Here is a 12,282-nt window from a genome sequence, read left to right on the forward strand (position 1 = left end):
TCTGGTTAGCAGTCAAGTGCCTTAGGCACTATGCTACCAGAGCTCCTATTGAACCACTAGGGCTTCTTAAAATAAGCCTTAGGGGACTGAGATGTTGGCAGGGCAGGTCCCTTCTGGAGGCTCCAAGGGCAAGTCTGTCCCTTGTCTGCTCCAGCTTTCAGATGCCGCTTGCAGCCATTGGCTTGCGGCTGCATCACTCCAATCTCTTCCTCTGCGGTCATAATGTCTTCTCCCTGACTCTGCCTCCTCCTGTGTCTCTCTTACAAGGTTCCTTGTGATTATATCAGATCTACCTGCATAATCCAGGATCGCCCCCCCCCATCTCAGTGTCCTTAACTTGATCACACTGCAAAGTCCCTTTTGTCATATAAGGTAACAAACATTCACAGGTTCCAGGCATGAGGATGTGGACAATTTTGGGAGGCCATTATTCAGTCTACCACAGGAAGCCTGAGCTTGTCTCATCTTTATGGCCTTGATCTTATTTTTTAACATGATTTTAATGATTTTTTTTTAGTGGTTGGTATATCATTTATTTTTTTATATTTAGAAACATAATTAGTGGGACTATACCCCAAACTCAAGAGCTGAGTATTTCTAGGAAATACTAATCACGAAACATCCAATGACAACATAGAAATCACTCCACTGGCTTCGCAAAGGCTTGAAGTCCTGTTTACATGTCATTTATGTGCATAAAGCATGCAGATTTCTGAAGGTGAGCACAGAAAAGAGAGAAACCTCATAGAACCAAAGAATAAAAGTTCATCTGAACTTGATTTTCAGTTGAATGAAGACTGTGAAAACTGCTTCATGACTGTGCTTTACAAATTGGTTGACTTTGGGAGTTTTAAGGAGGAAATGTCAGAATAGGAGTAACTGGCTTATGGAAGCTACTGATCATAGCAACATTGCTTTTTGATCATTTGATGTTAGCTACAAATGATGGGAAATCCAAATAACCTTGGCTTAAAGAAGATAAACAGTTGTTGGTATAGTGCTCGATGGAGTTAGGGACCCATCTTGTGGCTCTACCAGATGGCTCTCTCCTCATAGTCTAAGCTGCCCTCTTGAGTTCCAGCAAACATGTTCACATTCCAGCCAGTACAAAAAAAAAAAAAAAAAGCCAAACTCACTGCCATCGAATCACATCTGACTCATAGTGACCCCTCCTTGGGTTTCCGAGGCAGTATCTCTACGGAAGTAGATTGCTCAACCTCCCTTCCGAGGAGTGGCTGGTGGGTGTGGCTGGTGGGTTTGAACTGACAGCCTTCTGGTTAGCAGTCAAATGCCTTAGGCACTAGGCCACCAGAGCGCCTTTAAATCAGGGCTTTGAACAGGTTCATTCTAGTTCAACTCCTTGCTGAGAATTTACACATCTACATATGTACACATAAGAGTCACCTCAGGGTCTTGTTAAAATGTAGATTCTGATTCAGTATATCTGGAGCGGAAATGGAAATTCTCAGGAGGGGGGCAAACTAGAATGAACCAGTTAGAAGCCCGGACAGAAGAACATCCCTTCTCCCTGTACAGTCACTTCCTGGAAGTTGCACTTGACACTTCTGCTTACATCCCACTCATCCGAACTTTGTTATGTGGCCATGCCTCATTGAAATGAAGGCTGGGAAATGTAGTCTTTATTCTGAGTAGCTAGGTAATAGGAGTCTTATGACTGAGAAGAAGAGGAGAAGAGCTATTAGGGGGCCACTTGCCATATCCACCATGTGTAGAATAGAGATTATATCTCCAATTTTACAAATGAGTAAACTGAATTACAAAAGAATAAATGACTATGTGATTCCCTTTTTCCTTTTTAGTTTCCAATACCTAGGAATATTATTCATATTCAATTCTCTCAATATTACTGCTATAGTTTCTATCTCTTCTGTGTGTAAATGTTTTTGCCTACTAAAGGCATAAATTATTATTGTACCCTATATCCCATAGATAGGAGCTCTGGTAGCATAGTGCCTAAGGCACTTGACTGCTAACCTGAAAGCTGGTGGTTCAAATCCACCAGCCACTCCTCAGAAGGAAGGTTGGGCAATCTACTGCCGTAGAGATACCACCTTGGAAACCCAAGGAGGGGTCGCTACCAATCAGATCCGACTCACCAGCAGTGAGTTTCATTTGTTTTTTGTCAAATATTTTGTCGAGAGGGATCAGCAGTACTTGCAGTTTCATCAGTTAACTTGCCCAGTGTATCAGTTGCAAGAACTAACCTGTTTTAAATCTGAAGACCTCGTTTATGGAGAAAAGAAAATTCTAAAAGAAGTTAAATTTATTTCTGGTCAATTCACCAAACATTAGTAGAAAAGTTGACATGCCCAGACATTCTCTTGAATTTGGAGATGCATATCTATCAGCCATCCCCACTAGACAACTTGGTAGAGGAGCAAACATCTTTTTCATTGCATGCGGGGCGGGGGCAGGAGGTGGGCGGGCAGGGATTATAACTCCAGCTCCAAGCCCAGTGTCCGGCACATAGTTGGTGTTTATTGAAATTTTAGTGAATAAATGAAGGACCAATTGGGGGGAGGGGATGGAAAAACAAATAATATATTATGTACATGTACATCATATATACACACACACACACACACATACATAACCCAAATCCCACTGCCATCGAGTCAATTCTGACTCATAGCAACTCCCACTGGGTTTCCAAGGCTGTAAATCTTTACAGAAGTTGGTTGCCTCATATTTGCCCCAAGGAGCGGTTGGTGGGTTTGAACCACTGACCTTCTGGTTAGCACCCAAATACCTTACCCATTTTGTCACCAGAGCTCTTTAAATAATACATATGTATTTATATTTATAGCCATATCTGTCTATCTAAACATTTGAAACATACATAAACATATGAAATATTCCATAGAATACAGATAATACAGGGAGTTTTACTGTCAGGGAAAAGTCAAGGCAGAGAATGAGATTTAAGCTGTCCTTATGGACTGAATGTGAGTCCACGTGTATGAAACAGGGAGAAGGTAAGTAGCTCAGTGCTTAATGCATAGTATGTTATTGCACAGGAATAACTGAGTGGATGGATGGATACATACTTGCAGAAAGAATACCCCGAGACACAAGAGAAGGTGTGAATTGGCCAGCATCAGGGGTCATGAACCCAGTGGCTGCCAAGAAGCAAGGAAGGCAAGCTGGAACCAGGCTGCAAGAATGCAGTAAGTTGAGCCAAGGAGCTTGGACTTGAGCCTGAGATCAATAGACAGCAAACCGAGGCATTTGCTGTGTGCTTGAAAGCCAACACAGTTGTGACCAGTTCATGCATTGCATGGAATTATCATTAAGGTAACGAGCCAGTTTAGTTTAATTGGCAGCTTTTTTTTTTTCTTATAGTATATAATAATAGGAGCTCTGGTGGTGTAGTGCCGAAGGTATCTGACCGCTAACCAGAAGGTTGGCAGTTCAGACCCACCAGCCACTCCGTGGAAGGAAGACTGGGCAATCTACTTCAGTAAAGATTTACTGCCTCGGAAACCTAAAGGAGGTCGTTATGAGTCAGAATTAACTCCATGGCAGTGAGTTTGGGTTTTTTGGGAAGCTCTGGTGGCATAGTGCCTAAGGCATTTGACTGCTAACCAGAAGGTTGGTGGTTCAAACCCACCAGCAACTCCTTGGAAGGAAGACTGGGCAATCTACTTCAGTAGAGATACTGCCTCGGAAACTCCAGGAGGGGAATAGCATGCTTATAATCAATGGCATGTCAGATCCGAAGAATACAAATACAAAATTAAAAATCAAAACAATAGCAGGTATCTTTAAAAGGTCATCACCCTGCTCTTCAGTTATCAAGTGTCATCAAGGATTATAGAGTCAGCTATCTCTGTTGGCACCTGAAGTGTCAAACTGAAGCATTTATTCTCCATCAAGTTGATTGATTCATTCAGAGTGAGCATGGGAGAGATAAGGCTAGAGAAGCGGGCAAAGGCTAGATCAAACAGGGCCTTTTATGCCATTTTAAGTAGAGGTGACATTATTCATTTATTATTAGTGTGATTTGGGTGAAAATTAACAGAGCAAATTCACTTTCCATACAGCAGCTCACATACACTTTGTCTCATGACATTGATTGAAATTTCCCACAATGCAACAGCTCCCCTCCCACTTCCTCCCCATAGTTACCTCTTCCCTGTGTCCTTCCCTCCATGCACTTCTGCCTCCTGAGCTGTCTCCCTGTGCATACACAGCCTTTCAATTCTCCCATGATTGTTCTCTCCAAGGAATGTATCTACCTAGTGTAAATGTTCACCTCATATGCCTGTCTTTTGTTTGGCTGGAAGTCACAGGAGTGGGTTCAATTCCAGACCTGAAGGGCAGCTAGGGTCCATAGTCTCAGTGGTTACACCAGGCTCTCTCAGACCAGTAAACCTGATCCCTTTTTTTTTTTAAAGACTGAGTTTTGTTCCACATTGTTCTCCCACTCTATCCAGGATCTCCTACAGAGATCCCCCTCCGAGTGGTTGACAGTGGTAGCCGGGCACCATCTAGTTCTTCCAGTCTCATAGTCATATTGGCTGAGGATCACATGGTGTATCAGTCACTTGGACTAATTGTTTTCATGCATCTTTGGTTTTCTTCATTCTTCTTTACTCTGTATGAGGAGAGACCCATCGTTGCATCCTTGGCCAATTGTAAGCTTTTAAAATCCCAGTCGCTACTCACCACAGTAGGATGTGGAACAATGTTTTGTGTGGTACATTATGCCAGTTGAGCTTGATGTCCCCTGCGACTATGGTTCCGAGCCCACAGGTCCAACTACTCGCTCCCTCTGGGTAGCTGGCTGTGACCAAGAAGTGACTACAACCTTGTCCCTTGTCAGCTCTACCATATACCTGGGAATTCTTACAAAACATAGCAATACACTTGTCCAAACATTGTCTGCCAACCTATACATGGTCTTGGGCACACTCACCCCTGCATAGACATATCTACTAGTTCACCCTGTCCACCCATCTATCCACCCGTATACCCATGTTTGCCTTCACTGACAATGCAGTACTGTATGTGCCAAAGGGTTCATCTTTGTTGTCTGCACCCCCCATGCACCTCTCTATGTCTTCTTCTTCCTCAATGCCACTGTGTGATCACTCACATTTGGTACATCGCCCTAGAAGTGACATTATTCTTAATCCAATGGAAAGTCACCAAAATATTTGGTGGAGAGATCTAACATGATCTGATCGCAATTTTAAGATGAAGACTCTGAGGTGTGGGCTGGAGGGGATGAGAGAAGAAGCAAAGGGAAGCCATGTTTGAGGTTTAGGAGAGAGATGACGGCATGTGCCTGGGCAGCCAGCAGGGAGAGGAGGACATGGTCTGGAGACCTGGTTAATAACAAGACCCACACTGGCCTCTGATGCGAGTGGGGAGGAGCTCTCTGGGCAGGTTTTGGGCTTGAGGCAGTTTGGATGCTCTCCGCTCGTGGATGAGGAGAAAGGGGTGAGTTCTGCAGACACAATCAAGAGTCCAGTTTTTCAAATTTTGCATTTGTAGTCATCAAATCTGAGATGGCACTCATTATAAGCACGCTATTATTATGTACATTAGGGAAGAAAAATGCCGCCAAGTAAACTCAACTGCGGCTCATTACTTTTATGGAGCGCCTTCCCTTCCTCTCCCACTTCCCCACTCCTGTGGCAATGTTCCTTTCACCTCCTAAACAAACACTTGCAGTCACATCCTTGTCTCAAGCTGTGCTTCTGAGGGAGCCCAAACTAAGATACTCCCCATCTCCATTCTCCACCCACCTCCTGAGCTTGGAAGGTAAGTAAACGAGAGAGCAAAAGCAATAGAAAGTCCAAGTTTTGCATGATGTTTGCTACTATCCCTACCAGTTAGGGTGTGGGAAATTTGAAGATACATGAAGAGTCTGATAGCCTGGGCCAGTCTTTGCTGGGCTCTTAGACCGCTACACATCTGGGAAGGTGATGATGCTTTGGAGTATCTCTGGGCCTGTTGGACTTGGAACGCAGAGTGAATTTTAACTGATTATGCACCGTGCCATATTGGGCACTCGGATGAAAACCAAACCAAACCCTCGTGGCTTCACCTTGTTATCCCTATTTAGAAAATGTTTATTCTACTTAATAGGCAATATTTAAACCAGGGCTACAAGCTGCTTCATTCTGGTTCGACCCCCCTGCTGAGAATTGGTATTTCTAACCCAGATATACTGAATCACGATCTACAGTTTAACAAGATCCCAATGTAGATTCTGATTCAATGAATCTGGGGTGGAAATGCAAACTCTCAGCAGAGGGGTCAAAGAACCAGTATGAAGCCCTGAATATGAGTCAGAATCGATTTATGTCAGTGGGTTTCGTTTTAGACTTTCTGGGTTTTTTTTTTTTTTCAACATCAGCAAAACGGGTTTTAACTTTTCAGTGTGTCTTGGGGAATATCGTGAGATTCCTGGAACCTGACCACAGGCAAGCACACTAAGAATTCTGGCTGAGTGTATTTGTGCAGAAAATAAAGAATCCCATGAAGAAATACTACACTCCTTACACAGTCCCTGGGACGTTTCTAAATTAGCTTCAGCTGTGGAGACTGCGATTTTCTGATGAATTTGATTGATGTCGACAGCAAGCTGTATAATGCATTAAAGGAGCACTGGGCAAGTCAGTATTTAGCTCAGACGCCCACAGCTCACGGCCTCCTCTCTGCAGAGATGCACTCACTACACGGTCACACTTGCCGGCTTCAGGACTGGTTTCCCTTGGCCTTCTGTATGACAAACACTGTTTAAGAACAGAGCTGAGTGAGAGAGGACGTATGGGCAACTGGCAGGCCCATTCAGACCTCCCAAGGTGGCAGAGGATAGTGGTGGGATCGGTTTGGTCCAAGACCAGGCCATTCCCTTTCCAAGTTCATAAGTTTCTTCTTATTGATTACCCTGTATTTCTCTGGCTCCATGAGGCTGAGCCTCTCCAGCTCAATGCACAAAACCTCGTTTATACCAGACATCAGTTAACTTCCAATGAGTGATACCTGCCTGAACCATGCATCCTTGCTCTTCCAGAAGGTACTTGCCTGATTTTACACATTTAAAGAAATAGAAATGATTCACTACATGTGGAACAAAATGTGATTGATATTGATAGCTCTGTAAAGTTTTTTGTTTGTTTTGTATGAATGGATTAAAATAATAATAATAAAAAAGTCTACTAGATTTCAGTTTGGGAAAGGAAACGGCTCTCAAAATACTGTTGTGTTGCTCAGTAGTTCCTGATTTCTGCATCAAACCATCCCATAGTCTCAGCGGCTGAGCACATTTCTTGCCTGTCTCACAGTGCAAGGCAGGTGGGAGAGACTGAACAGTATGCCTTCTCATGGGGACCAGGCTCTATCCGTCATGGGGTACCAACTTCTGCCAGATCACAGACCTTCTTTATTCAGTGGGTTGATGGGAAAGCAAAGCATCATGGGAGCTTCTGTGAGCCAGGCCAGGAGACGGCACATCCCTCACACCCACATTCCATTTGTCAAAAGCAGTCATATAACGCCATCTAATTGGCAAGCCTGCTGATGATAGTGGAGTGCAGCTTCCTTCCAAGCAGAATGATAAACAGGTTGGGGGAGCGCTTAGCCTCCTCTTCCATAACTGTTCCACTGCAGCCATGCAATGACAGATATCTGGCCATTTTTGACATATAAAAATGGCAGTTTCATATGGTGGAACCTAATAGCTTATTGCCTTGCCCTTATCCAGAATACTTACCATTGGGTATCAAAGTAACAGAGCGATTGAATTAATGATGCAAAAACTAGTAACTGGGCATGGAATTGGTGCAAAGAGCAGGTAGAAAGAGGGAATGCTGGGAAAGTAATCCAAATCATTTGCTAACATGGACTTGAAACATCACAAGCAATGTGTGGAAACTAAAGGTTAAAGCTTTTTTTTTTTTTTTCCCCCAGCAGTTTAAAAAAGATCCGACAAGATAACGAGGTATTTTACAGTTAAGAGCATGCTTGCTTGTGCTGAGGGGTTTTTTCCTCCCCCTGGATGACACTTTTTCAACTAAAATGTCTTAAATATTTTAATAATTGATTTTCTTTTTTACCCATACATTTTAAAGAGCAGCATATGTGCATTTTCTTTTCTTTTTCTTTTTAAGGCAACTACAGACTGCAGAGCTGGCTTTTTGGTGTAAGAAATCAATTTTCTCTGGCATCCACAAATCAGCAAGTAATTATTAGCAATTCTTCCCACTAGTGAGTTTCCCCTTTTGCAACTATTTTTCCATTTTTGTGACCAGATGTAGAATTTGATGATCAAACCAGTAAGAGCCCAGTTGCGGCGGGCCCTTTGAAGCTATTCCTTGAAACTGGTGGAATACATGGACCGTACACCCACTCATTAAAAGGCATGTTGTTCATTTGTGGACCCGCAGGGTCCTCTGATGGGTTTTCCTGCAATGTTATTTCAAGCTGCCTGCTGTCCTTTAGGGAGCATGTGCATAACACATAGAGCAGCCGGTGCAGAAGCGGGCTTTTCTGCTTTGTGTAGCTCTTACAATAGTAGAACCTTTATAGTTCCCAGTCATGAACCGATTCAGAAATGGTCATCATTTAATATACACAAAAAACCCAATTCACTGCCATTGAGTTGATTCTGACTCATAGCAACCCAATGTGTTTCTAAAGCTGTAAATCTTTACAGAAGCAGACTGCCTCATCTTTCTTCCGTGGAGTGGCTGGTGGGTTCAAATCACTGAGCTTTTGGTTAGCAGTCAAATGCCTTAATCACTGCACCAGCAGAGCTCCTTTGTTTCCTGTAAATGACCATCAGGCTAGGTTAGATGACAAACTTCTGATGTCTTCCAGTCAAGCAGCAACGCTGAGATGTATCTGTGGCTGGGAGGGAATACTTTGCAGTAGATCAGCAATGTTCCATTATTAACAAGTTTTTGATGGCACAAGTGTTCGTCATTAACATTTTGGAGAGTTTTACAAGTGGCACTTTGTACAGTGCTAAAAATGATGACTTTGGAGAAATTAATACACCTCAGGTTTCTCAGTTTCACCTTTTCGCCTGAGGCTGCCATATGAAAGCAATAAAACTCGAGAAAAAGTGGATTTCTCTGGAGAGTTGTGGTAATGTGCAAACAGTACATGAATTTCATCTTCTGGTCTCTTCCTTCTGTTAGTTAACCCCAGGCAGTGTTCTTCCCAAATAATTGACTTTAATGAACACCCTTGAAAGGGGTTTGGCCATCTGTACAATATACCCTGGGTTCTTTCAACAAAGTTTCTAATTAGGCTTTTAAAAAAATATATTAGATTTCAACAAATTTCAATTCAGTTTTGAGAGTTCTCTCCTCTAACAGTTTCAGGGGTCTTGTTGGGGCTTATTGAGTTCATCCTAGTTCTATGGAGGCTGTTTTGTGTATTGCAAAATCTTTGCTATTTGCAACTATTTAGTTCTTCTACAGAAGCCCCCTCACCCACCCATCCCAACCTAACCACTCCTATAGCTTCCCCTTTGTTATTGCTTGCCAGCTGCCCTTGAAAGAAAATCAAAACTAAACTCACTGCCATCGAGTCACTTCTGACTCATAGCGACCCCAATTGGGATCCCAAGGCTGTAAATCTTGATGGAAGTAGATCACCCCATCTTTCTTCTGCAGAGCAGCTGGTGGGTTTGAACAGCTCCAACTCGCGGCAACCTCATGTACAACAGAACGAAATGTTGCCTGGTCGTGCACCATCCTCACAGTCACCAGCATGTTCTGGGCCATCCTTGTGACTATTGTGCCAGTCCATCTCACTGAGGGCCCTCCGCACTCCCCCTGGCCTGGCCCTCTACTTCACCAAATATGATGTTCTCCTCCAGTGCCTGATCCCTCCCGATGACGTATCCAAAGTAAACGAGTTGGGCAGTATTCGGTTGGGATCCATATGGTTTGCATAGGCTAATTTCCAGAAGTAGATCACTGGCCCTTTCTACTGTTCCAGCCCAAGTGACCAGAATCTCTCTTCCAACCTGATCAGTTCCCATGTTTACATTCTGCCCCTCTCCTACCCATTTTCCATACAGTTGTTATGATAATATTCTTTGAAAGGAAAATCTTATCAAATAAGATTTAAAACCCTTCAGTATTACCCTATTGCCATTGAGATATAAAGCCTCATAGCCCTGACTTGACTCAAAGGCCCTCCATGATGTAGCCCCTGCCCACCTCTCAAGGCTCAGCTCCCTTTGTTCCAAGACTCTGGTCTTCTATCAATTCCTCAAGCACAAACATCATGTCTCTTGCCTTTTAGCCTTCACTCATTCTGTTACCTCAACCTGTAACATCCTTTCCCTCACTCCATGTGGCTGACCTCTGTTCATCGTTAAGTCTCACTTAAAGTTTGCATCTTCAGAGCATCTCGAACCTCTTAGACCCAATTACACTTCTCTGCTTTAGCATCCATAACAGACCAAACATGTTTAATGCCTTTATTACCACAATTATCTTATTTAAAATTTCATGAGTCAGGGACCCTGTCTTCCCTGTTCCTCTGTCCTGTCACCAGCACCCAGCCCTGTGCCACTTTCCTCCTCTTCCCTAGGTAAAATTAGCTCCTCCCCCCACTCTACTCCCAAACATCAGCTCCATGTGGTCAAAGAAAGTCGTGACAACAGAATTGAGCACTTTGTCAAGGTTCATTACAGACATGTACAATCAAGACACTGACTCTCTGAGGCTCTACAGAGAAGGGGATTTTGCAGCATAAGGAAGTATTATAGTATGTGGTTCACCGAAGTATGAGATTAATTGTTTTTACTGATTGGTTTGAATCTTTATGTTCAAATTTTAAGAACACTAAGATAAATGACCTGATTAAAAAAATGGGTGAAGGACTTGAACAGACACTTCTCCAAAGAAGATACACAAATGACCAATAAGTATATGAAAAGACATTCTACATCATTAATCATCAAGGAAATGCAATCAAAACCACAGTGAGATACAACCTCACACCCATTGTAGTTGCTGGGTGACATGGAGTCAATTCCAACTCATAGCGACCCCATGTAACAGAGTAGAACTGCCCCATAGGGGTTTCTTGGCTGTAATGTTTACTGAAGCACATTGCCAGGTCTCTCTGCAAGCTCCCATGGAGCTTCTGGGGAAGTTTGAACTCCCAACCTTTTCATTAGCAGCCTAATGCTTAACTTTTGTCCCACTAGGACTATTACCAGAGAATCAGAAACTAACAAATGTTGGTGAGGATGTGGAGAAATTGGAACCCTCATCTACTGCTGGTGGGGATGTAAAATAGTGCAGCTGCTGTGGAAAATAGTTTGGAGGCTCTCAAAAAGTTAAACATAGAATTACCATATGGCACAGCAATTCCAAGCCTATGTATATACCCAAAGAATTGAAAGCAGGGACACAAACAGATACGTGTACACCAACATTCATAGCAACATTATTCACAATAGCCAAAAGGTGGAAACAACCCATGTGCCCATCAACAAATGAATGCATAAATAAAATGTGGTATAGCCATACAGTGGAAGATTATTTAGCTGTAAGGAAAAATGAAGTTCTGGTACAGGCTTCAGCATGAATAAGGGGTCCCTGGGTGGTGCAAATGGTTAAGCGCTTGATTACTAGCTGAAAGGTTGGTGGCTCAAATCCACTCAGTGGCACCAAGGAAGATAATCTGCTTCTGAAAAGTCACAGCCTTGAAAACCCTATGGAGCAGTTCGACTCTATACACATGGGGTGGCCATAAGTCAGAATCGACTCTATGGCACCAAACCACCACCACCAAATAAATGGATGACCCTTAGGACAAGTAAAAGAAGCCAGAAACAGGCATTTGACTGTGTGGATCATAGCAAATTATGGATAACTTTGAAGGAATTGGAATTCCAGAACACTTAATTGTGCCCATGAGGAAATAGTACATAGACCAAGAGGCAGACATTCGAACAGAACAAGGGAATACTGCATGGTTTAAAATCAGAAAGGGAGTGTGTCAGGGTTGTATCCTTTCACCATACTTATTCAATCTGTATGCTGAGAAAATAATCTGAGAAGGTGGACTATATGAAGAAGAACATGGCATCAGGATCAGAGGAAGACTCATTAACAACCTGAGATATGCAGATGACACAACTTTGCTTCCTGAAAGTTAAGATGACTTGAAGCACTTATTGATGAAGATAAAAGACCACAGTCTGCAGTATGGATTACACCTCAACATAAAGAAAACAAAAACCCTCACAATTAGATCAATAAGCAACATCATGATAAA

At 42.9% G+C, this 12,282-nt stretch overlaps 1 protein-coding gene across 1 annotated transcript in view; it reads left to right on the top strand.

The window, feature by feature from the left end:
* Nucleotides 1–12,282, top strand: part of EGFL6 (EGF like domain multiple 6) — a 106,802-nt gene that overhangs the window by 3,994 nt on the left and 90,526 nt on the right. The gene's annotated exons all lie outside the window — the stretch shown is intronic.

Source organism: Orycteropus afer, unplaced genomic scaffold, assembly GCF_000298275.1.
Source record: "Orycteropus afer afer isolate SDZICR_OR568_19922 unplaced genomic scaffold, OryAfe1.0 scaffold00360, whole genome shotgun sequence".
Classification (NCBI taxonomy): Eukaryota; Metazoa; Chordata; class Mammalia; order Tubulidentata; family Orycteropodidae; genus Orycteropus; species Orycteropus afer.